This window comes from Anas acuta, chromosome 27, assembly GCF_963932015.1.
Source record: "Anas acuta chromosome 27, bAnaAcu1.1, whole genome shotgun sequence".
Lineage (NCBI taxonomy): Eukaryota > Metazoa > Chordata > Aves > Anseriformes > Anatidae > Anas > Anas acuta.
The window spans coordinates 2760501-2788408 of record NC_089005.1 but is presented as its reverse complement, the minus strand read 5'-3'; the positions used below and the strand labels follow the sequence as shown (position 1 = coordinate 2788408).

The following is a 27908-nucleotide window of genomic DNA, read 5'->3' as shown; positions in this document are numbered from 1 at the left end:
GTACCCAGCGACTTTTGTATGCCTAACTGCTGTGCAAATTCAAAGGCCCTCGGCACCTTTCCAGGCTGTAGATACACAGATCTAATATCTGAGTCCCTGTCCTTGCTGCCCTCCTTGGAAGCGCTGCCTGATTTCAGCTTGCAGGAGTGTTGTCTGATCGCACAAAACAAACTTTGAACGTTATCACATTCAGAAATCTCTTTTAAGTGGTCTTGTGTGCAGTGATTTAACTAAAGATTGTATCCTGCAAAACACTAAATTCCCTGAAGTTGGAATCAGATGATATCCTGATGAGATCCCTTTGCATAGGGGCAGGCCTGTGAAGCACTGTGCCTTCCCTGCCTTTATTCCCAGACTTTGCAGGGTTTTATGGGGTGTTGAGATGCAGAGACCGTGCCTGGTTCCAGTGGGAGCTGAATGCCTGATCCTGGTACCGGAGCAGCTCTGAGGAGCAGCAGGCACCAAACCCAGCCAGGTGAGAAAGGTGCTGTGCAAATGCAAGCACAAGCGAATGGCAATGCTAAGGACTTGGCAGCTGAGCTCCGTTCAACTCCTTCATGAAGCGTTTGTTCAGTGGCCTAAATATTAACTGAGAACTCTTGCCTTTTCCTGTGTCAGATCCTGGAGGATGTTAACAAAAAGGCCATAAACCTGCAAAATCAAATGCGTTTTTAGAGGGACACAAATCCCGGTCATTAAAAGGATATCCCTGCTTTTAAAGCAGCATCTGGCCACCTTCCTTTCTCTATTTCTCCAATTCTGCTTCATCTCTCACTCCCTCTCCTCCTGCCCTTCCCTTATGGAGTCTTTTAAGTGTAGATGCTACTTACATGCCTAAACAGCTGTAAAACTACCAGTGCAAACCCCTGCAAATGCTGAACAGATGCGCGGTGGTGAGAGATACATACGGACAGCACTATCACCACATCGGAGGCCTGGGCTCTTCACCCTCTTCCCCCACCAGAAGGGCAGCAGAAAGGAGAGCACTGCGGCACGGGCAGCTGCTGAGCTAGGGCAGGAGAGGCAACAGTGAAGCTTTTGCCTGGATAGCTTGGTAAGGGCGTATTGTCTTCTTTTTGATAAAAAACAAATCTAAAAGTTACAAATGCTGGTGCAAGATGACAAACTGGATCACGTTTTGACATTCCCTCCAAATCTGTCGTGTCTCATCCTGTGCTCAGTACGCAGATTTAATTGTGCAGACCCAAACCCTGCAACTTGCGCTTGCCCCGTTGTTTTTGCTGCCGTGCCCAGGTGTCCTCTCATCACTGGAGGAAGCGGTGGTGGTGTAAATCCTGCCCCTCTTCTTTAAATAGGTATAACGTGTGTCTGGGAGTCACGGGTTAAGTCCTCAGTGAGCAGTTTGTTAAATTGGGGTTTCTGCTGGCACCACGCATCTCGGAGAATGTCAGCCTGCATGGCAGGGCTGGGAATGCCTCCCTGCAGCTTTATGAAACCTAAGGGATGTGGAGCAAAAACTGCTGCAAAAAGCAAGTAGTGTGCTGGATATTTTTTAAAGTCATCTTGCTGCGTCTTCTCCATGAACTGTCTACATGTAGACAAATAGGATTTGCTTCTCTGGCAGAGGGGTTTTGTCAGACCTCGCTGCCCTGCCCGTGCTGCAGCAGGAGGTAGGCACGGGGAATTTCTGACAGCTAGATCAGAGGTTTGCTTGGGGGGGTCTCTGTCACTGGCGGGGAAGCACAACCTGTTGCTCTATGGCAGGAAGCATCTTTATATACGTGGGAGCTGCAGCTGGCTGGCTGTAACGGTGGGTAACGTTAGCTCCTCACCACTCGCCATCCTGCATGCCCAGACATCTGGCTTAGCACACGCTGGTTCTCAGCGTTGGGTAATGCGCGCATCTGTGGATTCTTTGCAGCACATTTGGCACAGGACTTCCAATTTCAAAGCTAGCCTCTTAGTGCCCCTTTCTCATGTGAACTCTCAAGTTTCTCTGTCTTCTGTGCTCTCCGCCCACCCTTGTCAGCAGGCTCCGTATAGCTGAGGAATGCTCTAGCTACCAGTTACCTAACGGACTTGGTCTGTTTATTTACTTCGGCTAAAACCAAACAAACACAGAGACGAGGAGATGGAGGTTGTGATCGGAGCTCTCCCAAGTATCTGGGAGCAGCGGTAGCACAGAGTTGGCTTTCTGCCTTGTGTGAAGTTGGAAGTGAGACCCAAACTGGAGAAGTTCTCCCTAGAGCACCTCAGCAGGACTGACTTCTGCTCAGTGCCTTTCCCTGCATCATTTTCTGGGTTAACAACATGGAGGTGGGATCTTCTCCTGCTAATTTGCCTTCAGACTCCTTGGGTGTCCAGAATGGTTCGGTCCCAGGAGTCAGAAAGGACATCACAGCCAACAGGTATTTATCAGTGACCCCGAGGGTTGCAGGTGTTGAGGACAGGTCTGGTCCTACGTCTTGGGCTGACCCTTTGGATGAGACAAAAATGACATAGCAGAAAGTAGCCTTAGAGGATTCTGAATGACAAACCTTGTGCAAATACAAGAGGGAGATATCAGATGATGTAAAATAGATGCTTCAACCCCCTCAAGCCCCAAGCCTGGGGTTAATTAAATGATCTTGCAATACAGAAACATCATTTAAAAAAATTAGACCAACAAAACAGAACACAAACAGGTGAGAAATAACAGTAAAGCTTTTGATTTACAGAATTTTTAAAAAGGCGAGTCTGATGAGAAGTCTGTAAACGGTGGTTGCTGATCTTCTCTTGGCCAGGGCAGGACTTAGTGGGCAACCTGAAGTTTCGAGTAGAGCAGCTGACTGCATTGCCAGGGAGAGCACCGTAAATACCACCATGACCAAGGGCTCATTTCCAGCAGATTTCTGCAGGCAGATATGTTAAAATATCACCTCCTACCAAAAAAAAAAAAAAAATCAGGAAGAATGTTACAGGGTCTGAAACCAAACGCAGAGCGTGACAGCACAGTTAAGGAGATTTGTTGTGAGCCAAAGGTGATTGCTTTCTTTGTTCCTACTTTCTCCATCCTCAAGGAAGTGTCTGTTTCCGCATCCCTTGCTGAAGATGTGTCAGGCACCTTTCCTTAAGGACCCATTTTGTGATTAAATAATCCTTTGCTGACAAAGAAGCAGTGGTTAGTTGAGAAGCAGTCACTTAGTTCAGGCTATGTTAGTGCCGAGTGGTATCTAGATCAGGGACTGGAAGGTTATGTCATCGAGCAGAAGCAGAAATGTTTCCACAGCTGAGATCCTCGCTGTGAGCCAAGCCATGTGCAGTTCTGCCTGTGACACAAGTGGGCTCGGTTTTAAAACTGCAGATGTTGGCATGCGGGCCTACAGCAGCCTGGCTTTGCTCGGGCACTTGTTATCTGAGATGGCTCTCGTGGAAGGAGAGCCCAGGATGTGATTCCCATGGAAATGTGGATCATTGCTTTGGTGGGTACCTACTTTTGGGGGCTATCCCAGATTACAGATCTATCTGGGAGATTGTTGCCCATGGGATGAGTGCTGTGGGACTTGCCTCTGATTGAGGTTCTCAGCCGTTTTGACCTGTTAACAGTGGACAAAGGTCAAAATCCACAAATTTTGTACTAACTTGCATCTTAAAGTTTGCCTGAGTTGGGGAGATTGATAGGGTGATGACTGGGGAAGGAAGATGGTACTTTTCCAGACTCAAAAATAGGACCAGATTTGCTAATAAGGTTGAGAGGACATCCTGACCTGTGTGGGTGGCTAATGTTACTGTTTTTGTGTAAAAACTATGCAAAAACTGCAGCTGTGAATAAGGATGTGTCTGAGCCACAAGGGCTGGATTCGTTTCCAGATTCGCAGTCATGGGCGTTGGGATGTGATGATACAGTCTGAGCTACTCCTTGGTCCCGATCCAGTTCAGATTGTTGTGTTTTCTTTTCTAGCTTGTTTTGTTCCCTTGCACTTGAGCTCACAGCAGAAGTTCGTGAAGGTTTGCAAAACTCTTGGATTGGGAGCCGGTTGTGTGCAGCAGCGCGATGCAGAGCCGCAGCCAGCCCACGTCACTGCTGCCATGAGGGGTCTTGCAAAAACACGAAGCTATTGCGTGCCTGATGAGACAGTCACGGGGAATATGTGCAGGAATGTCTTTCCCTAGGCCTGGTCCTTGCATTAAATCGGAGTCATTGTTTCTTGCATCACGGCTGCGTGAGCCTTGCACATTTCCCCAGTCTCGGTTTGTAATGTGGAAATTGCAATTCCGCTTATGGGGAACCTCTGCTGAAGTTCTGTGCAAGCAATTACTGGGGGCTGAGCGGGGCAACCAGCAGCTCTCGGTGTGCCCGCAGCAGGGAAGTGGTTTTGGTGCTGCCCCCAAACTGCAGTTCTGCCTTACCCCCCTGATTGTAGCAGTTTGGCCAAACGTCTAATTACTGCAATTACAGGAGGACATCATACTGCACATCAATCATCTTGCATTGCAAATGTTTGCACATAACCAGGATTGAGAAGAAAACAAATATACAAAGCGTGCATATGTTCTAATTTCTATGTGAATTAATAATCTTCAAGCCTGTTAATATGCAGCTTGTTTGGAGCAACACTGTTACCAAAGAATCTCTCTGAACTTGTGCACGGAGCTGGCAAAGCCTAGAGGGAGCATCCTTTTGTTAGGGGATTGTCCAGAGGGGTTGCTGAAGAAGGAAATCCTTTCTACGAGGCTTTCCAGTCTTCTGTGTGCCTATTTTTAATTTTGTCTCTTTAATTTTGTGGTTGAATTCACTAGAGGAGCTGGAAAAAAATATTTATTCCTTCCCTCTTGGAATTCTACTGAATAAATATCCATAGGACCCTCCATGCTAAATTATGATAGAACCATATGGTTTATTCCCAACTGAATATAGGACTTTTGAAAAGGAGGATGGTAGCAGATTTTTTTTTCAGCCTAACCATCATTGTCTATTTACATCAGCTTCGCAAGTATGTATTAGGGAAATGAAGCCATTAAAAATTCTTTTTTCGTTTTCTGTTCTTTTATTTTTTTAAAGGGTCACTGTGGGATCTTGGGAGTCAATTGTGCTTTTTAAGTGGGGACGTTGTGGCAGTCAAGCTCCTGAACAAACATGGCAGAAAAATCTAGAAACGCTTTGGGCTGCTTCTTCATCCTCTGTCATAGGTCTCTTTTCATGAAAACAGGTTTTGCTTTTCTGAAAAAAATCTCCTCCAGAAGGTGATATGCAGCAGCACTCCTGCTTCTGGGGCTTTCTCCTCTCTCCTGAAAGCTGGCCGATGCCGGGAGCTCTCCGTCCTGGTCACTCCTTGCTTTCAGGTGTTTGTTTGGGTCTCTCCTTGCAGCTAAAACTCTCTGGCTCAAACAGATTCGTCTCCATCTTTTAAATATTGTACAAGGTTAAGATATTACTCATCTATGTGTTTTTTAACCCAGGCAGACTTTCTAACAGCTGCGGAGCTATACTGATTTATTTTTTTTCTTTCTCCTTGATTTCTTTTGACTCTTGTGGAGGCAGGGGAATAAGCAGAGAGGAAAGAGAAAAAAATAACATTAACACAAAGGAGCACTTCTTATTAAGAGTAGGTGGGTAAAGGCACTGGAAAAATAATACCTCAAGATGCATTGAAACATTTTAGGGAATTAGGGAATTCTGATCTCCTGCAAAAGAAAAAAAAAAAAAAAAAGAAGGAAAAAAAAAGGAGGGGGGAGAGAAAATTAATATTAAAGACAAGCTGTGAGTTTCCATCTGGCCTTGCCGCTTTCGACTAACGCTTCCATGACGGAATTCATCTGTCCATCAACTGTCAGAAATTCTCCTGTCAGTAAATCCCTGGGTACTCCTCCTTGCCCACCCCGCTCACAAATATGCCGAGGCACCGCGGGCTCCCAAGCCCGAGCCTCCCCTCCCTGCCTGCCCCGGCTCCCGGTGATTCGGGTGCTGCAGGGCCCGGCTACCGATTTATCGGCGTCCTCCTCCTCGAAACTTGGGGTTCCTGGAGCAGGGCAGAGCCCGTGGAAGGGGAGCGGGGAGCACTCAATCATCCAGAGATTAAATTCCCACCAAGATCCTCCTAAGTCTTTCTATTACAGCCTGACAGCAGACAGCCCACATCTGTTTTAAAACACTGAGTGGTTGTGAAGTGTGAACTCCCCACTGTTTAATGTAACTACATGACTATTTAATGTACACAGTGGTAGAGCAGCTCCGAACGCCAAACTGTTGTGACATGCCTGAAGGACATATATAAACATAATATACAGTGGTTTATTGTGACAAAGTGCATCTATGCCACAAACAGAGAAGGATCGCTTGGCTCTCGAGTGGAGTCAAATGGGAGCAGAGCGCTGTTACCAGCGCTGGCTCTCCTCAGCGCGGACGAAAATACGTGAAACTTGTGTTCCTTAAAATGTCATGCAGGATATTTAAATGCTCCAAAGAAAGATTGGTAGATGTGGAGTCACCCCAGCACACGCACCCCGGGTTGTTGCTGGTGACAGGGACACAACCGCGGGCAGCAGGCTGCTGGCTGCATTGCCTGGCCCTCATCCCAAGCCCTGCTCCAGTCGTGTTCCCGGAGAGGAGACATTACACACCCCACAAAGTGCTTTTGTGGGATCTCTCTCCAAGCTTGCTTGATCTGAAGTAGGGATTTGATTTCTCTCTTCTCGACCATGCTGAAAACTAAATCTGCATTTGAAGCAGCTGCCTCTTCGGATGGTGGGAAGAGGAGTGGGAGAAACGTTCAGTCTCTAAAAGTACATTTTGTTGCAGTGTTTTCCCTTCAAAAAAGTGTTGGTTACTTGTGGCTCCTGACACCTCATTAATCAAGTGATCAGAATTCACTATTTTACAGCAGCAAGACCAATTAACCTTTGCTAGCTACATAGCAGCCAAAAATAATTTCTAATTGTCAAATGAAGGGGGAAAAAACCCCAAACACTGAACCTCTGAAGCATGTGAAGATTGAGGGGATTTCTTGTTTGTTTGGCGAGCATTTAATCAGAGAGAAATTCAGATCTCTGCATGCGTGCCGTTCTTTTGTGGACTTCTGAGAGTAACGAAGAAATTCAGAGAGGAGAAAGTTCAAAGGTTTGCCCCCGCACAGTTGCGGCGTGCCAGCCTGTAACGTATCTCTCAATCCCTTCAGCTGAAAGCTCGGGCTTTCCTCCCTGTAACTCGAGATTGTGCTTTCCCCAAAATGCCCCTTTCCCAGCTCGGCTGTTAGGAGGAGACAAAAGATGATAGGAAAATTTCGGCTCAAGCCGTTTCGGTTCAGCTCAATAACCCGGGCTGTGTGACTCCGCGGGGGCAGCACAGCTCAGGGCGCAGTTCCTCGGGGGCTGCCCTCTGCTCGGGTCCGGCCGTCGGGCTTTGTCTCCTGCTCCCAACCCGATCATTGAACGTTAAAACGAAGGAGTGCTACTTCGGGGTCACTTCTCCGCGAAGACCGACTGCACGACTTTAATCGTTAGGAATGATATTTTATTAATATCATGGAAACCGCGGCTTTTAAGGCAATCAAACCAATAAACAGTGCTGTGGGCAGGCTTTAAGCTTAGCAGAGATTTTAAGATAAGTGGGGGCTGATGATAAAACAAGAAGTTACCCATAAAGAGGGAAAGACAACCTAAATTATTATTTTCTGGTTATTATTTCTGAAGACTACACAGGGAGTACATCAGAGTTTCATTAGGGATCCCCAGCTACCCACATGTAACAGCTTTGGGGGAAGGGGCCCCACTTTGCAATCTGCTCATCCACAGCCTCCTATTTTCTTCATAACATTAGTAAGAGTTCTCCTTATTTACCTAATATGGCTTACTTCGTACCCTGTTGCTTAATTCTCTATTTTTTAAAGTTTTTTAATCATGAGCCGTGGGGTGATCTGAATAAGAGCGAAGTCACGCTGAGGTTCGAATCCCATGTAAGCTTTGGCAAGGACCCTCCAAAGGGCGCGACTACAAGCCTGGGTGGCGAAATTTGCAGTGGGACTGGAGCTCGGCTCCTTCAGCCGAGTGTTGCCATTTACTCCTGAAGCCTGGCTGGAGGTTTTTCCTTTATAGCCTGATAACTTTCATTTTCATGCATTTGTTACAGAGGAAAATTTCATCCAAGTATTTGGGTGGACCCCCCTTTAGGAAACACTTCAAACCCTGGGTTTTCCTGGTTGTTGAGTTTCATCAATCAGGCTTTTAATTAAAAAGAAGGGCATCTCCATCCTTCCTTTGGTCATAATGAAATTGCGTAGCGGGGACGCCCTGTGAGTATGGTGGGGTTTTTCTTTTTTTTTTTTCTTTTTTTTTTCCCTCCAGGTTCCCCCGCCTCCCCCTTCCAGCGTTGCTCAATGTATTCCAAGCAGAGGAGGTCAAAAACACTGGTGCATATGCAAGAGCCAAACAAATAGCCCTTCTGATAGGGTTGGGTGACATGTGTCAACCCCTGTCATCCAGGAACAAGAGAGGCAATGTGCCCAGACAAAGGAGAGGGTGGAATCTCAACACACTGGCAAACCTGACCCACACGCAAGGGCTTTGTGCAGCAGATGCCGCCTCTTATTGTTTCCTGACTCTCTCCCCACCACCCCTGACAACAGCCACTGCCGCTGGCATTCCACCCTGACATCTGTTCAGCTTTATTGATGCTCTCCTGGAGGAATTCCCAGTGTAAACAGGGAATTCTCTACGGGAACCCCATGTTGTAAAAGGGATGAGCTGCATAATGCAAAGATTTAACCACTATTTAAAGGTGTGACACTTGATTGAAAGTGACTTGATTTTTTTTTTTCCCTCCCCCACTCCCCAACCACCCTTAACTGTATTTGGCACAAACTGTCTGGGTTGGACTCTTTTTTTTTTTTTTTTTTTCTTTTTGGTAGGATTTCTCCTCCTCCCTTTCCTTTCTCCCCCTCCTCCCTTCTTTTGTTTTCACGAAGCGGAATTGTCAGGAAGAATGAAAACTAGGAAATGGAGCACACCAAAAATGGAAAACAAAGCAAAAACTAGAGAGAGAAAAAAAAAAAAGTGGGAAAGGTAGGAAAGAAAACCCAGGTTTATATGCAGCGGAGTGTAGTGACTCCTGTAAAAGCTGTTGGAGCCCACCCACTCTAAGGGCTGTCAGCAGGCATCTTGGAGGTCTTTGTACCTCCTGGAGCCAGGATTCCTTCTAGGGGGCTGAAAATTGGGACAGCGCGTTCAACATCTACAGCAATAGGCAGGGAGATGACCCACTGAGCCAAAATTTCTTATTCACTTGCCTTTTCTCTCACTATTTCTATAAAAAAAAAAAAAAATCTGTCCCCATCCCACATGCTGCTTTACGAGGGCTTGCAAGCTACCCCTGTGAGAACGCAGATCTGCTCCCGTAGAAAATATTCAGCTGAGTTTTGGCACCAAAAGCCTTGATCCAAAATCCATAGCAGCTGATGAGAATCAGTCCATTGATTTGAATTGGCTTTGGGGCAGGATATTAGATGCTGAAGTGGCCAAAATAGCATGAGGACTGGGAATTGCTGTGTGTTCTTGCCATCTAGGGACCGCTATGAAGAGACTAGATCTGGCATTATTTTGACTCCCTGATTTGTTTAAATAAATATGTGAAAATAAACATGGATACTTGAAATGCAAACAGTAGGCTGTCTGCTAACCAGATCAACCAAAAATATACACAAAACGTTGTACTACAAAAGTCCTGCAGACTGTTAGCAGGATACAACCTAATATTATTTGTAGAAATTGCTCTCTAAAGCCAACATGTCTGGTTCTGGAGGTACAGCTGAGGTTCTCCCACGCACACAAGCACATGCTTATATAAATTAGCTATTCTGGCCTATAAACCCTCATTCTGTGTTAAAATTCCTTCTGTGTTCTTTATTCGATGTAAAATTATGGTAGGTATAAATGGTTTTGTTAGCGGATAAAATAAAGCAATAAGAACATCCCCCAAAATAGAGAAGAACAGTAAAAGAGACACCGAGCCAACCGTAAAAATCACATAAAGGAAATAAACTGATATAAATGTGTAAGAGGAACAAGTGCTACATTGCAGGAAAATCTCCCAAGTCTGAAAACGTTACGCTTAAAATCAGTTTGGGGTCAGACTGTGTTTGGCTGGGAGAATCCTACATAGTTATTTTGGTTCTAAGTGTGATATAATGACCCAGGCTAGAGGTTTTATTAGGTTTATTGCATCACTGGGATGAATAAAGTGATTGCAAATTCACAGCGAACACTCGTAGTCGGCATTGGGTTAGGTGTAATGAAACTTCTGTGGGAGCTGGTACAGGGGAAGGTCTTACTGAAATGATAATTTGAAGTTTCATTGGACAGTCTGTAGGATTTCGGAGGTAAGTCTGGTTTTATTCTATAATTCCATTGGATTTTTTTTTTTTTTTTAATATTTCTAAACTATGGATAGCATCTGTTTTTTTTTTTTTTTTTTTTTAATAAGTTTTACAGGATTTTGGGCTCATAGGGTTTTTTGGCTAAATTGCATTAACGTCTTTTGGACTTCTCCTTGAGAACGGGAATCAATTTCAAAGCCTGTTTAAAAGAAAAAAAATACAAAAACAAAACAAAACAAAAAAAAAAACCAACATGCAGCATCCCCCCTATAAAGCCAACTGCCAACAGAGCATCTTCTCTGCCAGTGAAGCTGACAAGGAATGAGAGGCCTCGGCAGCCTGTGTCGAACCGAGCTGTTGGCATCGCAGGAGGTAGAGCTCCCAGGAAGTCAGAGCAGAAGGATCGGGCCCTCGGAGGTTATGCTGAGACTAAACCGAGGATTGGAGGCAAAGAGATGAGAGACTCCTAATGAAGTTGTAGAGAGGTGGATTTGCCGGTGTTGGTAGGAGTGTCTCTAATTAGAACGTCTTATTTTTCCCCTCACGTCTGCTTTTCCCTTGCCCCTGGTAGCTGAAAAATACCGACTACAAATACCGAAGCGTTGATGGATGGCCAAAGTCGCGGCCAAATCCCACTTTGCTTCCTGTACAGCTTAAACTAAAACACAAAGAGAAGTTGCTACCGGAATTCTCAACAGCAGTCAATCAAGAGCAAATTTACAATAGAAATCCAGCTTCCCCTAGGAGCAAATCACTTAAAGATTTAAAGACATAAACAAATATCTTGCAAGATCTGTTTGAAGCACAAAGTGAGCACAGTTGCATCAGAACACGCCTCGTGTCGGTGCTCCGAAGTGCAGCTTTCCTTCCCCTACTGTGTGTATCTGTTTGGAGGAGATATTTATTTTCTTAAAAGTTAGCAAACATTCTGTGTATTTGTCGTAATGTGAGAAGAGTGGCAGGAATAATATATATGTGGATGTGGTTACGCACTTCATACATACATATGTGTGTGTGGGGAATATATATCTATATATAGTATAGATAGAGTGTATATATAGCATAATATATAGTATACTATATAGGTATAGTGTATATATAGTGTATATATGTATATTTATAGTATATTTGTATGTGTGTGCACAAATATATTTGCATCCAGGTCAAATAACAGCTGTTATTACTAAGTTCAGCTTTTATTATCAATTTGTCTGTAGATTCAAGCACTGTTTAAAAAAAAAGAGAGAAAAAAAAAGTCCACATCTGAGCTTTTTCCTAATCAGTTCCCTCATTTTGCTAATATTCTAACGACTGTCAATTTACTTCAGTGGTGCCATTTGCAGAATTTTCCAATTAGCAGGAAACCTGTTCCACCTTCTCCCATAATTACAAGGGACTCGCTTCAGATCAGCTGTGGCCAGACAGCATATGATGTACTTGCCAAAATCTGTGCACTGTGGGTTTTTGTGTGTGTGGATTTTTTTTTTTAACCTTTGCATGAGCTGGCACAGACTTTATGTCTCTGTTTGTAGGCAGGGAGCTCCCTCAGTAGTGGCATGTGTCAAAATATCCCAATAATTTCTAATAAACACACCACAGTGAGAACACAAATAGGAGCCTCTCTGCGTTTTGATGGGGCTGCTGTGACGGATGTTCAGCGCCTCGTACCTCTCTGAAGCTGTGTGTATGGCTCTGGAAATCGGGGAAATACTCAGGACCTGCTGGCTTCTGCCTGATATCGATGATTTTATTCGAGAAGCATCCATTTGGCCACTTTTTATCACCTTTATCCTTCAGCACCCGTGCCAAGCAGCACAGCGAGGACAACATCGTTCTGCTGCTCTCTGCTATTACCCGGGCTGATCAAAAAGCAATCAGCCCCTTTTTGGGAGCTGCTTAGCCAGCTGATATTGCAGCCGTAACAATGGAGCAGCAATAACTATTATTGTTACATGAAAAGAAAATATATTTAATAATAAGCTCATTGATTTTTAACAGCATCTCTGTGTTGCCTAATTGATGGGAAGTTGTATGTTTGTGTAGCCAACGGGGGTTATGAATTAAATATGGTCGTCATTCCTTGAGGGATGCATGTCAATGCAAGAAAGATGGAGGATCTACATTTCCCCCAAGCTAAACAATCCCCTTGTAACAGACATAGGAAAGCCTGGAATAGGAGGAAGGGGGGAAAGGGAATAAAAAGCATCCATCACTGTTTATTAAGTGCTGCTACTTGAAGGTAAAAGGGGTATTGAACTGTTTTTAAATTGGAAGGAATGTAGCTAGACAAAACATTGATGGTAATATTAGGTTGGTGACAAATTTTATTCTTTTGTCCACATTTATTACAGTAGCAATTTGAAGTGATTTATTCCCCTTACCCCTCTAAGCCCCTCGCTATACATACAGACGCACGCAGACGCACAAACCCAGTGTCTGGAGTAATAAAATGAGCTTTTCTGGTACCAGCCACAAAAATATGGGCAGAAAGCATCTGGAATGCTGGACTGTAAACTTGAGGCGCTGCAGAGGCCGGTGCTCAGCACCTGCAGAAAATTAGGCTGTTGTGAAGGTGTCTCAGCTTGGGCACCGGCTGCGGAGCCACCAGGCTCACTGCAGCCCTGCCTGTGCTGGGATGCAAAAAGAACCACTGGAAATCCAGCAACTTCGTTTGTCTTTGTCCCTGAGGTGCCCCGATGGCAGTAGTTTTGGAAGGAGCCCTTGGCATCTGAGTTATGGGGTCGCAAGTGTGCTGAGCTCTGCTGAAGCCTGACTTCCCCAGGGCTGGAGGCGACGAAGCTCTGAGCAGCCACAAGTGGCTCGGTGACTGCGTGAGCAATCGCTGCTTGCTGGCCCATGCGCATCTAGTCCTGTGGTGCGTGCCCTAAATGACAACCCGTGCGTTATCAGCGATATATAACCAGGGGTGTTCTCCAACCTGGCTGGTGTTTCCCTTTAGGCCATCAGCTCGGCCTCCAGTGAACTAAATGGTTGTTACTTGTCCCTTTTCAAGTGCCTTTTGCCCAAGTTTGGTCTCCCTGTTGTAAGGTCGCCTGCTGTCTGTCAAGGTTGGCTGGATGAATCGTGGCAAGGCCAGGTGAATCCGTGGGCAGAAGTTATATGGCCACAAAAGCACATAGGAAGGCACAGATGTCTGCAGGGGCTTGGCTCAGAGGGCTGCTGGACCACACCGGGCTGGGGAGTTGCTGAACTGCCCTCTGGTTTTTAGAAGGTTAACAGATCCTTTGATCTCCAGCATTATCAAACAAAGTGCTCAAAGAAAAACCTCTAAATCATAAATGCCAACTTATTTTCTTCTCAGTGCTACTGTTTTATGGCCGGATCTCTTGTTTTCCTGTGATTAATAGGGAATAAAGTTATGCAGAGCAAAAAGTCCCTAACTTGGTCAGCTCAGCTTGCCTGATACAATGGTTTTCAGGTCACGGTGAGCCAAAGCACGGCAGGGAACGGTAGAGGAAAAGCCTTTTAGAAAAACAATTTCACTTTTTTCAAAGTTTTGTCATTTTCTAAGCTGAAGTAAGAACATTGCCAAAAATAATAGCTGTGCTATTATTCTTGCTCAGGTGCTCAGGAATACGAGCTTACTCATCAAGTTAAAAAATGAGCAGTTTTTTTTTTTTTTTTTTTTTTTTTTTATTAGAAAGAAACTATGTTGTGTAAGAGACACGTACTTTTACCCTAGTATTTTACTTCCTAATAGATAAGTAAAAGTGATTACATAGGACAGATGAAATGGTTTCTAATGCTTCACTCCTAGAATTAGAGTGAACGTTTTCCTAAACCATCCTGTAAATTAAAGTGGTCTAATTAAGCAACAAAAGATATTGTTAATGTTCACTTTATTATTGCTAAAAACAGAATTTAGACTTGAAACTGTTTTAATCTTTATTTAATTATTTACTTTTTATTTCTAACTATTTTTGATCTATTTTTGGAAGGGAGGGAGGAAGGAAAAGGGGGAATAGAGAAGGGAAGGATCTGTTACTAGAGGAACTGATGGATCTTATAAAGATCTCCGAGTGTCCTGGCAGAGATCAGAGTTTCTGCCTTGACATTCCTTGGTTTGATGATTCTTTATGAGTGTGATTAGTAGATTTAAACCCCATGAGCTTCAAAGCTATGGCACATCTTTTTAGCATGTATATTAAGATGTGCAAGTCTTCTAGGCGGTCTCTACAGTACATGCTGATCTTCTAGGAAGAGATGCAGCAACATTTTTCTACTAGGTCCTCAAGAAAATGCATTTTTTCAAAATTAATATCTGTGAACTAAGCCACTTAAATTTTGTCATTAAACTTAATCTGGGGCTGTAGGAATTCAGACAGCAAATGGTACCGTAATTGTTTTATTAAACCAATGATGTAAAGTTACACATACAGGCCTTTTATGAAGCATATGCAGGTAATGGAAAACAAATCAGAATGGTTTATCACGTGCTACCCAACCTCACAACATTCATCAGAGATGTAATTGCACATCTACACATGAAGAAACTTTACAGACTTGATTTTCTGAGTGGACAGGAACATCTTTGGAAATCTGGTCCTTCAGGGAACACTTCTGTCCTGCAGACTCCGTGTAAAGGAGGGATTTGGAGCCCAGTGGCAACACCTCCTGTAAAAGAGTTGTTCTGTAGACATTTCGGTAGCTATTCCTTAACAGCTCCAAAGGAGCCGTTGCAAGGGATCACAAAATGATCTGGGGCCATTAAGATAATTTTGTCTATTGAGGGAAAACACAGTTCTGCTGTGGATTAGGGGAGGGAATGGACAGTAGCTGACTTCCAGGGAACAAATCTTTACCTGGTTCGAGTTATTGTAACTAACAATTTCTGTGTCAGGTTACATAGCTGGGATATGGCTGCAAGTACTTAAACAATTTCGGTGAAAATGAGAAATCCTGGTGAGTTCAGTGATCGCAAGGCTGGTCGCCCTCCACGATCACATCAGTGTCATTTAAGAAGAGATTTAAAAAAATCAATGTAAGGAAACTACTGCAAACCTGCACATAATCCTACTTCCATCTAAACTGATTCGATTTCATAGAACTTAATGCTGATTATTTCAGAGGTCCAGGTGAAAACAGAGCAGGAGTTTAACAGTGGAGACAAAAATTAGGACAGCAGAAGAGTCAAGCTGCAAATTCATGGCGCTTTTAGTAGAGCCCAGGTATCCCGAGAGTGAAGATTGCACTGTCAGTCTCAAAACCTTAAATCAAATAAGATAACATAAATAAATCCTATTTGCGTTTAACTTCTGCACCAACTGCAGTATTTCTTTTGGGAGCTTCAGAAATCACGCTTGTTAAATGAGCTTAGTGATCAAGTTTAAAAAGAAAGGGGGGGGAATGGAAATTCCTTTTTTTTTTTTTCTTCTTTTGTTTGTTTGTTTGTTTGTTTTGTTTTTCTTGTGCATCTAAATCAAACCACATGAAGAAATTAAGCACTGAGAAGGGAAAAGCTCACAATACTCTTTTCACTGCAAGTTCTGTGCAGTTTGTGCTCAGCCTTGCTCAGCAGTCTCTGGTCCTGCGCCGACACATAAAGCTTTCCACCGAGCTGCATGCCTTCCTTCCTGTAACCTGTCCTGACATTGCAGGGACCGACTCCTCGGTCTGATGTCTCATCGTACAAGCTCTTTCTAATGACAGTGCTACTCCCATTAGCCTCCCTTGATGTCTATTTACCAGAGCAGCTTTTCAATTATTTAAAATGCAAACATCTGGATTAAATAAATGAAGAAAGCATTCAGCAAATGTTGCATGCACTCTAAAACTTTTCTCCAGGAATTATGACTGCAGTAGAACCTGAGAAGGAAAAAAAATCAGAATCCACTGCATGCATCATCTTAGCACACCGGGGACATGGGCAGGAAGTCCGAAAGTTGGGATCTGCCAAAAGACTTTTTTCAGTAGAGAGCACATTGTGATGATGCATGTGGAACGATACCCTGTTATTTAAAGGCTCAAAACAGGAATATTTTCCAAGCACGAAGCCAACTGTAGGCTTACAATCTATGCTCTGCATGTATGTGAGTATGCCTGCAGTTGGGAGGATATAAGACATGAAATACATATGCAGAAAAATATGTCGTGTGCCTCCAAGAGATAATACGGTTTGGATGCACTCCCTGAGAAGCCTTTCAAAGTCAGCAATATGGTTTTGTGTCCAGCTTTAACACTGCCAGACTCTTACAAGAGCCCCATCCCTGGCTTCTGCAGTACCCACTTACACATCGCGTCGAGTCTGTCCCTGTGATCTCCGCAACTCAGGGGAGAAGATCAGAATTGGAAGTGAATGAGGAGGACAGATCTCAGCTGCCACAGCTGGAAACATCTGGAGCCCTCGCACAGGCTCATTAGCCCAGGCAGAAAGCAGGGCATTGCAGAAGGCTTCCCTTGATGAGCTTCAAAACAAGCACAAACAACTCGACGCATGAGTGACCACTTCAGCAGGGTGCAGGAAGATAGGGGTTACCCTTCATAACGCATTAATCATGGGCTTGAGTTGTGTGATCCGCAGCTGGGGGCAGGACAGAAAGTTTGGCCAGTTGAGGCTGGTCCCAACCTTCCTTGGCACCTTCCTGCAGCTTTTTTTTTTTTTTTGCTTTTGGTGCAAGTCCCAGGCCTCGTTTGGCTTCCATGGGTGGGAGGTCAGGAGCTGAAATTACTGAGCAGTAATTAGGACCTCTCCCAGCAGCTCCAGGAATGTGTTTGCTCCAGCCAGAGGCTAAGACTGCGTAGCTGATGGCAAAGCTCTGTAACAACCTTGTGGATACACACAGAGATCTGCTGCAGTGACCGAGGGAGATGAGCACTACGACCTGCATCACAAATTGTGGGCAGCATCACGGAGCTTGAGGAATCGCCCAGTCACCAGAGAGGTGCCTCGAAGGAGGCCACGGCCCAAACCATCTGAACACGCGCACCCATTCGAGTGAGCGGCACATCTTGCATTGTCTAAAGCGAGGTGGGAATAGGTATTACATATACACACTAAAATGAAACCAATCTCATGCTTCAGGGTGTAAATTGATCACTGGAAAGGTCAGGAAGCAATTTTCCTCTCCTGTTAACATCACTGCACAGTCAACTTGGGGTTCGTGTGTATGCGTGGGAGAGGGAGAGGGATGGAGTGGAGAGAAGCAATTTCTCCTGTAGCATAAAGTATTTGCCAGAGGCAAAATAACTTGCTGCTGCCATGAGTTTATAGCAAACTGATTGCCCAAGTGTTTGAATTTTACCTTATCTTTATTTCTGAGTGCCCAATCTAAAGCAGTCTGGCTTTCATGACACATTTCATGGAAACCCAGCTTTTTTTTTCTTTCTTTTTTTTTTTTTTTTTCCGAATCCTGACATTGTGGACGCTACGAGCAGTTGCACAAAGTGGCTCCTCAAGCATGCAATGTGTGCTTTGAGCTGCTGGGGGGGCATGGATGTACAGGCACCGAAATTGTGTGCTGGTGTTTCAATCCATTCAATTCCACAGATTTATTTTTTTGTTCTTTTCACTGCACCCTCCTGCGAAGGTCCTTGAAAAGGCCCACAAACTGTGGGTAATTCTTCAAATCAAACTGCTGCCTCGTTGGAGGCTCAGCCATCACCAATTAACAGAGTTACCCTGGTACTCTCCTCTGATTTGAGTTCCTACCCCAAAATGCTGCTGCTTTTTTGGCCTCTGGCACCTATGTGCTACATCAAAGGGTACTGAAAAGGTTAATTAAATTTGGAGGTGAGTTAGCAGAGATGAATGAAATGTTTGCTGTAAAAGGTGGAATTACTTTAAATGTATTAATTTATTTACTGCACACTAGAAATTTTATATTCCACACCACCACAGGACTGTGCACTATTTTCCCATGGCAAACTAGTTGGTTTCTGAGGACGTGCTAAAATGCAGAAAAAGGTGGGTTTCAGAGTTCAGAATTTTTCTCTGTAAAGCGAAATTTTCTCTACATGGTGGAAGTCCTGGTCATCAGAAACCTTCTGAAAGATGTGGATGCTGACATACGGGTTTGGCACTATACTATGGCTGCAAAATGTCTTAGAAATTTCTTACTCTGACAAAACAAGAATAGCTTAAAAGGAAAACGGAATTTCAGTGACTTGCTTGTGTACCCTGCTCTGTGGCTCTGGAGACACAGCTTCTATTTCTGCCTCAGCCCTGTGACCTATATATCTTTGGGCCAATTCATCCATGGTCTAAAAATGAGGGGCAGGCAGAAATGAAGAGGGAAAAATATAGACCCAGTCCTGTATGTTTTACTTTCATTCATTACATTGTCTGTGTCTGCTGAGCTGGGATATGGGAAGATAAGAAATAGAAGAATGCAACAGAAAGATGTTTTCTGTTTATATTTCTCATTTCTTTCTTCCTTAGCTTCCCTTGTCACTTGGCGATATGCTCAGTGGCCATTAGGAAAACAAAGTGTACTGGGGCTGTCCTAAATGAACAAAGCACAGAAAGCACGGAAGCTCTTCCCTGTCTGGAGTCCTTTACTCCAGGGTAATCTGCCACAATGAGCATGTCTCATGGCATCGCTATGCTTCTGGAGCAGCTGGGATTCCAGGTCTGCAGTGCTTCTACAATTTTAATTTCTAGATGTTGTTTCTTCTCCTAAATACCTTTGTTATACCTGTGTCAAGCACTTATCTTTTCTGATAAGAGTTACAGTGAGTTAAAGAAGAGCAGGGTACTTTGCTATCTTCCTTGGGAAAAAAAAATGTTAAAGAAAAAAAAAAAGTGTTTTCCCATTGACTGCCCAGTAGGAAATACTAGAAAGCGGCTTTGTTGGCACACAGTGCCAAGAACCTGTCCTGTGTGAGCTGGGTCCCTTGTAAGTTTGCTATTTATATATGGGCATGCACAACCCCAGTCAATTTAAAAGATATATTTATATGAACAAGGGCACTTGTCCAAATTAAAAAAAAAAAAAAAAAGAGAGAGAGATTCCAGGCAGAAGTGGCTGGTAAGTATTTTATATTTATCATTTGCTGTAGACAAGACACTTGCAAGCTTTAAGTGGTTCAGGAATCTCTTAGTATAGGAATTCTTTTTATTTTTATTTTTTTCTTCTTGCTACCTTTCTTTGGGTCAAATCATGAGATTTTGCTTTAGATTTTGCCTACTCACAAGGGGAGGAGAAACCCAGTGAAGCTGGTGAGCGCTGCATTTAGGAAAGGTTAAATGAAGACTGAACGGGGATGTTAGAGCTGTAATACATATCAGGGTAATATACATAAATACAGTGATTATCACAAGGTTACAAACAATGCATTTAAGTGTATAAATATAATACACTTGTGTGACTGCTTGCATTCTGCTTTGCAAAATGCCCCATGACATTTTGGGATGCTCTTTCCCTCCGACTCTGCTTGGTTATTGCTGGGTGAGATCTCGGGACATGTTTCAGGTGGAGGAGCTGCCTCGTGCATCAGGAGCGGGCTCCCTGCACGAGGGGCTGTAACACTGCACATTGTAAAAAACATATTGGCGTGCACGTTTCTCTGAATCCGAGCTCTTCAACATTAAAGCAAGACCCTTCATTTTAATCATTACGGAACGAGTCCAGTGCTAATAGCACTTAATTGTTTCACTAGAATGATCTCCGTTGGTTTTGGCAGCTGAAATGAAAACAATTCCAAATACCATCAAAGGAGCTCATCCACACACAGCATGTACAGGGAGTGTTTTGATATACAACGGTGCGTTAATATCGTAACATCTCCTAATGCTACATACGGTTCTGTAATCCTTCTCTGTCTCGGGCTATGATCTCAGAAGGTCCGATGGGTAAAAGCAAAAGGAATAAAATAGGCAAGGAAAATCTCGGTCCGTGCCCCTGAAAATAATGTGCCGTCGGTCTCTCGGTTCAGCCCTATACCTATATTAATCCTGACTTTCTTGAAGCTTGCCCGCTAGTTTAAATTTGTATGCGACATCAAACATACCTTTTCACATATGTTCTTTCCAGATTTTTTTTAACAGTTACTTAGCAGTTTATAGAAGGAAGTGAATGATCTCATCAAGCTGCTTAGAAATTAAAAAAAAATCTGTGCTTATTAATTATGCAGGATTAGTCTAATTATAATTCAGCAAATTAATTAGCGACAGAAGGTGTTCTGAAACATTGGAGTACATTTGCATGTTAAATGGAGAGGCTAGTCTGTAATATATGTAAATTTATGCATGGCTTCATAGTTTAATTTAAAAATTTGCAGCTGCATATGGTATGGGAGCAGGTGAAAAGTCAGTTTTAGTTTAATGATGCTAACAAACATTGGATGCTGTCCTGTCTTAGGGAAGGAATGCTCTGAACGCACCCCTCTCTGCCAATCTATAAATCTGTCATAGGAATATAATGTTACACCGGTGTTCCCACTCAAGGTCAGCTGTGACTAGACCCAGAAGTACGACGGGTGCGGGCCTCAGAGAAGGGAGGAGACAAATGAGCGTGGAAGCAACTTGCCTGGATGTAAATTTGCCTCTTTAGCAAATGAATGTGTGTTTTGTGTTTTTTTTTTTTTCTTTTTTTTTTTTTTTTTCCATACAAAACCAGTTGAGGGACAAGCAATGCTCCTGACTTTGTAAGTGAGGGAGAGCTCTCAGCTGAGTGCTACCCACTGTGGCAGGTGGAAAAGAGGTGCCTAACCTTGGGGCTGTCACTGACACTCCCATCCCCGTGGCTCCTGGCCTCTGGGAGCTGCAGGAAAGTTGTGATCAGGTCCTACACTAACCACAGGGCGGGCAGTGTATGTGTTTGTGTAATGCCTCAGCATGTCTCTCCTGGGGTCCATGATATCTGCAAAGTAGAGCAGAGTTAACTTTGCACCTGCGAGAGCATCAGGGCAAGGCGCTGCCTGCATCTGGATGGATAAAACCAGTCCTGTGAGCATCATCAGGCCGGTGTCCATCGGAGAGCCCAGCACTGAGCCACATGCGTACCGCTGAGGCTGGCCTGAGTAATGAGGAAGAACTCGGCCCTGCTTTCAAAACCTTGCTGAGGGTTAGACTCTGAGGCAAGGGCCTTTATGAGATTTTTGTCACCACGGAAAAGGCTCAGTAGAGTCGTAGCCATGGGCTTGCAGGAATGGTGCGTGGTTCGTGGCTGGAAGAGCAGCTTGATGTGCGATGGGGGGGTACATCGCTTGATTTTTAGGTGCCTTGACTTCCTTATCAGTGAAACGAGCTAAAAGCCTTTCTTTCCTCGTGTCCTTTGTGTATCTCATCTCCAATAACAATTTCACAATGTGACTGCGTGATGCTTAGCACAGTTGGAGCCCGCAGATCCTGTAATAAAGCAGGGAATAGTATCTGAGCGCCCCTTTCAACAGCCCGTCAGCCCCGTCCTCTATTACCTCCCTGCCTATTGACTCTTGATTACGCTCTGGTATTTGGTTGTGTGCCAAATGGCATGAATAATATGGATCCTACAGCATAAATAAGCTTCTCGCCATTGTCTCCTAAGTTACTGGAAAGTTTTGGTGTGAGAGGAAGAAGGAAAACCCAAAGGGAAAGGGAAACTGCTCGGATTGCAAAGAGTCCTCCAAAGGCTTTCTGGAGAACAATTGCAATTACAAACACGCTGTTAGTGTTGTGTTTCATTTTCAATTCGAACCCATAGAGTTCAATTATTATTTTCATTAATGGTGTCAGGTTTTCATCAGAGTGCACAAACAAGGAGGTTTTCCTTGGAGATTTTTTTTTTTTCCTAGCGAGTGTGGCCGTGCCAAATAACTGCGTTCAGCACTGAGAAATGCCTGCCTATATAACCAGCAGTGAACTCTCCTCCAACCCTTGTTTCTTGAAAATGGGATCACTTTGCAAGACAGAATAGGCATTTACCAAACGAGTGGGAACGGCAGTCGTGGAGGTGTACGCCTGCTGCTGCAGAGATGAAAATTGTGCAGAAGGTGGAAAATGTACAGAATATAAATATCAACTTTACTGACATGTTTGGGGTCTGGATGACATATTGCAGGCTTGCATTCAGACACTATTAGTTTGGAAAGTAAGCTCTTAGAAAAAAAAAGCCACTGGGTATAGGGCAGGGAGCAGTAGGATGTCCTAGGTTGTAGGGAGATAGGGTATTTGAAGAGGAATAGATCTGGGGCTAAGGCATGGGACTGGGAGTGGGACATGAATTCCAGTCCAACCTTTGCTGAGGACCTAAGGGGCTGTGTTCATCCTCGACCCACCCGAAATATAGGATATCAGCACTTCCATCCTGTATCTTAACACAGAGCATTACTCACCCAAGTGTCATCGGGACCTCTCGGCACCACAAGCAAATTGTAATTAGAAGCAGTTTTAAGATGGGTGCTGCCATCCCATAATTTTAAGGTAGACTTTTAAGGCAGGCTGATCTGTTGGCCTGCCTTAGCTGAACCGCTGATCCTTTTGTGCTGCTCTCGCATCCATCTCCTGCGTCTGCTCCTCTGAGCTTGGTGTTGCAAGGGGCCAGAGACCTACACAGCAGGCAGCGTCAGCTTCAGGTCTCAATATTTGGCACAATAAAGGTCCCATATCAAAACTTAAAGCCCAAAATCTAAATTGGAGTCATTGACTGTGGGTGAAAGAACGTGGTATGTCACACCGTAGCTGCTGCTGAATTACATCGGACCATTCGAGCTGGAAAAAAAGAGTTGTTTGGGTACCTAAAATCATCTGATGTTTCCAATTTGTTTGGGGGATACAATGCCTTGTGGCATTTTAAAATCCTTTTGGAGCTTTTCTTTTTTTTTCAAATGAAAGCACTAATTCCACCTGTTCTCTATTACACTTATCTGATCTGCATGTCTTCATATGCTTTGCATTGCAAGCATCTTGGAAGGAGCATTCTGCTATTGATTGATTAAATACTAATTTAATAATAACGATGGGCCAAAACTGAAAACTTCTGATCTAGACTTTCTGCAGTGCAAACGATTTTTACTCCTACAGATTTTGGTCCAAAGCACCTTGATTTAATAATACAAATACAAATACCCCAAAGCCTCACATCTTGAAGCCAGCTTCACTTTGGCCATTACAATGCTTCCAACATCAGCGCGGTTCCTCCCGACCCGCGCTCCTTAAACCCCGCAGAAGCTGACCCTACCTTGGCAGGCTTCTATTTCTGAGCTGGACAAGAACTGCAGAGCACAGGGAAACCTTCCTGTACGGAGGGGTTGGGATCGGTGCCTCGAAGCTGCGAGGTGAGGTGAGGAGAAAGATGTGATGGCAATGCATGGGAGTGCATGGAGCAGAACAGGAAATTAAGAAGACCCATGGACATCTCTGAGGAGGGGACTCCAAAGACTCATTTAGGCCATTTTCCCTAGGTTGGCATAGACCTATGCTTTTTACTCTCTCCTTTACCATCTTACAGCCAAGCTGTGAAGATACCAAGACTAGACAGGAGACCGAACAGGAAGCAGAAGGCAAAGAGAGGTTAGGAAAAGTTGTGAGCCTTACAATAGAGCCATTAGTCTGAGGAAAAAAACAAGTGATTTGGGAACGTGCTGTTCATTAGATGCAAGTGGGGTCACTGGTTCCTACTAGGCAAGGTTCCCAATGGTGTTTCAGTGCTCACCTCTCACACATGGCCAAGGAGCGCCGTTGTGCCATCACTCATCCTCAAACACCCCGAGCTGAAGAAACGGTGTTGGACCAAGGCATGAGGGCAGAGAACCGTTCCTAACTTTTCAGATCAAGAAACGAGGACACTGGTGGGGCAGCAGCAGAAGGCAGGATGCCCACGTGCATGTTTTGGTACAACTGGAACCTTTCCCCTAAAAAACAAACGGAAAATGAACACCACCTCTCCTGGCCCAGCCTGGGGCCCCACTGCCATCCGACTCCTGCTCCCTTCTCTTGCAGAGAATCTCAGCAAAGGCTTCTGACCTACATATGTTGGTTTTCACATTTGTTCAACTGGGTTCACACTTTATGCACAGGAGTTTTGCGAAGATTAATTAGCTGCTGTTTGTGGAGTATCGTATAAATACTCTGGATTATTGTAATAACCTCAATCATTTCGCACACAGTATATGGTGTGTGTTCGCTCAGAATGCCTTCGTGCCATGCCTGATCCCACGCTGACTATAACTGCTCAAAAAGTAGGAAATTTGTTCATCAGCTCCCTAATAATACACACTGACATAATAGAGTGGAATTACTCCAGAGATAAATAGTCAGATTATAAAGAAGTCTTCTGCTGCGATATTCATTAAAATCAAGATGATGCCATCAAATAAATGCAATTAATTGAATTTTAACACCAGCCTTCAAATGTATGTGCAAAATCTGATCTGGTCCCTTTGCAAGGCAGAGATTTGCAGAGCCTGCTCCACCGCGTTGGGGCAGCGGGTAAGGTTGCTCGTCACACTTATCTCAGAGCTTGCAGTGCCAAGACACACACGGGGGAGTCAGGGGGACGATGCGAGACCCTGACCTCAGAATTTCCTCGCTTTGATGCAGCTGGAGCCAGGCCCTCCTGTAATGATAGTTCTGTGGCTCACTCTTAGCATTGTTCAGCCAGAGCAAAAACATTCGCAGGAACAACTCCCAGCTTTTTATTTCTTTTTAGTTGACTTTGTGACCTCTTAGAAGCACTTCAATTATTTAATCACGATGCCACCATACAGGGTGGCACTTTATGTTCTCATTAGATTGCAGCATCCCAGGGCTTGCTGATACCACGATCACACCAGATGGTGGCATGTCCAGTGCCACAGCACGGCTGGGGCCAACAACCCAAACTCTGCAGCAACCCAAACGAGCCGGGACTGTCTCACTGCTTGCTTTACACGGGATATTTTTCGGAGTGTCTCTCCAAAGGCTGCTCACAAGATCAAAACAGTTGCCTCTCTTGATCCTGTAGCTATGTTTTAGGGAAGCACACGAGGTGGCTGGAAGGTTGGTTAAGACACAGAGCCAGGAGCCAGGAGACCCAGTCCCAGCTCTGCAGCAGGCCTGTGGTAGGAGCGATTCCCTCCCAGTTTCCAGGCCCTGTTACACTGGTGGTTACACCACCTGCTGCAGAAGGGGTTGTGAGGCAGAATTAATTGAAGTTTAAGTCCCACAGAATGGCGCAATAAAAGCGCAAAGTGTATTTTCTATTTCTGGGGCTCCACATGGTGAGACTGAGCAGTCCCAGGTCTTGTGGCAGGGCTTTGAAAAAACATTAATGGATTTTTTTTTTTTTAAACTACACCTTCTGTTGCATGTGGGACTGCTCTTTAGAGCCTGCCTAGTCCTGTTGAAGTCACAGAAAGATTTTTTTCTGGCTCTAACAGGATTTGATTCAGGTTCTTCTCAACCAACCGAGATGGAGGAGGAATGTTCTCCAAGGTGGAGCAGCCTTTTGGATCTGGCCACAACAGCGTGGTGCAGCAGCAGCCCCTTTGGAAAAGGCTTGACAGACACAAGACCTTTCCAGGGGAATTTTTCCTGCTGCTGCCTCTGAGCCCTGTTCAGGCTCCCACGACATCAGCAGGCTGGCCTGCAGTTCTGCTGGAAGGCAGCAGGGATAACACCGTCACCAGCCTCTGGACTGCAGCGAGAGAGGGGCACGTAAATGATTCATCAGCCCATCTCCCCAGCATGGTGGGAACTCCCAGTAGGAGGAGCAGTAACTTTTGAAATAGCTCCCTCGAAATCCTAGAAGAAGGAATTTATTTAAGGTGGCGATTTGGAGACCTCTGCGAGCGCATCAGTCTGTAGATAGAGGGCTCGACCATAGGAGAGAGACAATAGGAGAAAAGAAATGTCTGCAGTATGTCTTAATTAATTTGACATCTATACGTGAAGTTAATCAGGTCTTCTATAGCACTGCCAGAACTTTTAGTGGTGGTTATTCAAAAGTATTTAAGTTTTTCCCCAGTGCCCTTCAATGTTGATGTAGGAGATGCCTGGGCCAAGCTCCTTCTGCAGTTGTCTGCTGAACCCAGAGCTGGTGCTGGCCTTGGGAAGGAACAGAGGCCAGCTAAAAACCATGAAAATAAGCTAATTTTAATTTTATTTTTGATGTATGTATAGGTTAAGGCAAAAACTGGCTAAAGTTTCTCATTTAAAAAAATTAATACAGGCCTTCTGCAACTCTCCCGTTCCCCCTAAATCAGCTTCATTTGGAGCTAAACCTTCCCATATCTTTGCTCCCCCCAAGTCATTTTTATTCTAATGCTGCAATAAATATTAATGCCTTTCCCAGATGCAACCACTTAAAATATATATGTATATACACCGACCTACCGAGTACTTGCTGTGAATGCCCAGTTGCAACTAAAATTTGACGGGAAAACCTCTGGAAGGAGAGAGAGAGACCTGGATCAACCGGAGGAGAAATTCCTGAGTGTGTATTTACATAAAACTGAATCTAAATGTGGGGTGGCAGGAGGGAAGAGTCTTAGCACAGAATGCCCAGCGAGGTCCAGAGAAGCTGCACGTCTAACACGGGCAGTACACAGACACTGCCCCAATGCTCCCACACTGGGAGCCCAGCACTGCCAAAAATGCGAGGAGGAATTACTGATGCCCAGTTTGTGATATCTTCGACGCACACAATTCCCAGCAGCTCAGGAGCTCAGCAACCCCAGAAAGCCAGGCTCCTTTGGGTTGTCTCTGGTGGGTTTCTCCGAATTGCTCCTGCCCCAATCTCCCAGCCTGCAGCCTCCAAAGCTCAGCGCGCTGCTCACGGTCGGTGAGGGCAGGGAATGCCCCGCTGCTTTTGGAGGCAGCCACCTCTTGCAGGAGCTTTGTTTTCTGTACATCTTTTAGCAGACACCCATTGGGATGAATCAGCACCGCTCTAATTACAGCCCAAGTTCATTTCCACGTACATCACTGATTCCTTTTAGCTGGGGGTCCAGACCCAAATATTCTGGGGGTGTTTGACAGAAAATAGAAATTGTGTTCCCTGCCACGCAGCGTTACAGTCTGCTCACAGATACGTTTAAGCACATTTAGAATTGGTACCTGTGTGTGTCTGCCCTGCAGGGCTTTGTGCAGGGTGCTGCTGCGGGATCTCGGCTCGTCCCGAGGCTCCCCAGCTGACACAGCGACTTCGCTCCCCAACACCTTCCTGTGCTCCGCGCTGCGCCGCTCTTCAGCTGCTGCCGAGCCTTTTCCTGACCTGGAGGAATAGCTACACAGCAACTAAAGACATTAAAAACAACCCAAACACCTCCCTGGTTCATTTCATCTTTTGTTTTTCCTTGCAAGTCACACCAAGCCAGGAATGTTGGGGGGTTTATTGGGGTTGTTTGCAGCTCTCCAAACCAGCCCCTTCTCTGCTGGCTCACTGATTGCCAAGTACAAGTTCCCTGCCTTGGTGTGTTGTGCGCTTTGTAGGCTTTTCCCTGCCTCGCTAGATCACGGTAACAGAAGCAGTCAACGTATCTGCAAATATGTTTTGATATGTGTAAGAAGAGGGCAGGAGAACAAGGAGCGTTACCCTGAAACGCGGGGAGCCCTCTGAGCCCCCAAGGACGAGGAGCGACGGAGAGAAAAATACCAGCCTGCAGCACGCACACGCACGGCAAACGTGGTGTGGAGGTGTTCAAAGTGTCGGTGAGGGATTTAAGGAAAGAAATGCTCAACTC

The 27908-nt window shown here is 44.7% G+C and overlaps 1 protein-coding gene across 4 annotated transcripts in view; it reads left to right on the top strand.

The window, feature by feature from the left end:
- EBF2 (EBF transcription factor 2) overlaps positions 1-27908 on the top strand; it is a 136500-nt gene that overhangs the window by 68820 nt on the left and 39772 nt on the right. The gene's annotated exons all lie outside the window — the stretch shown is intronic.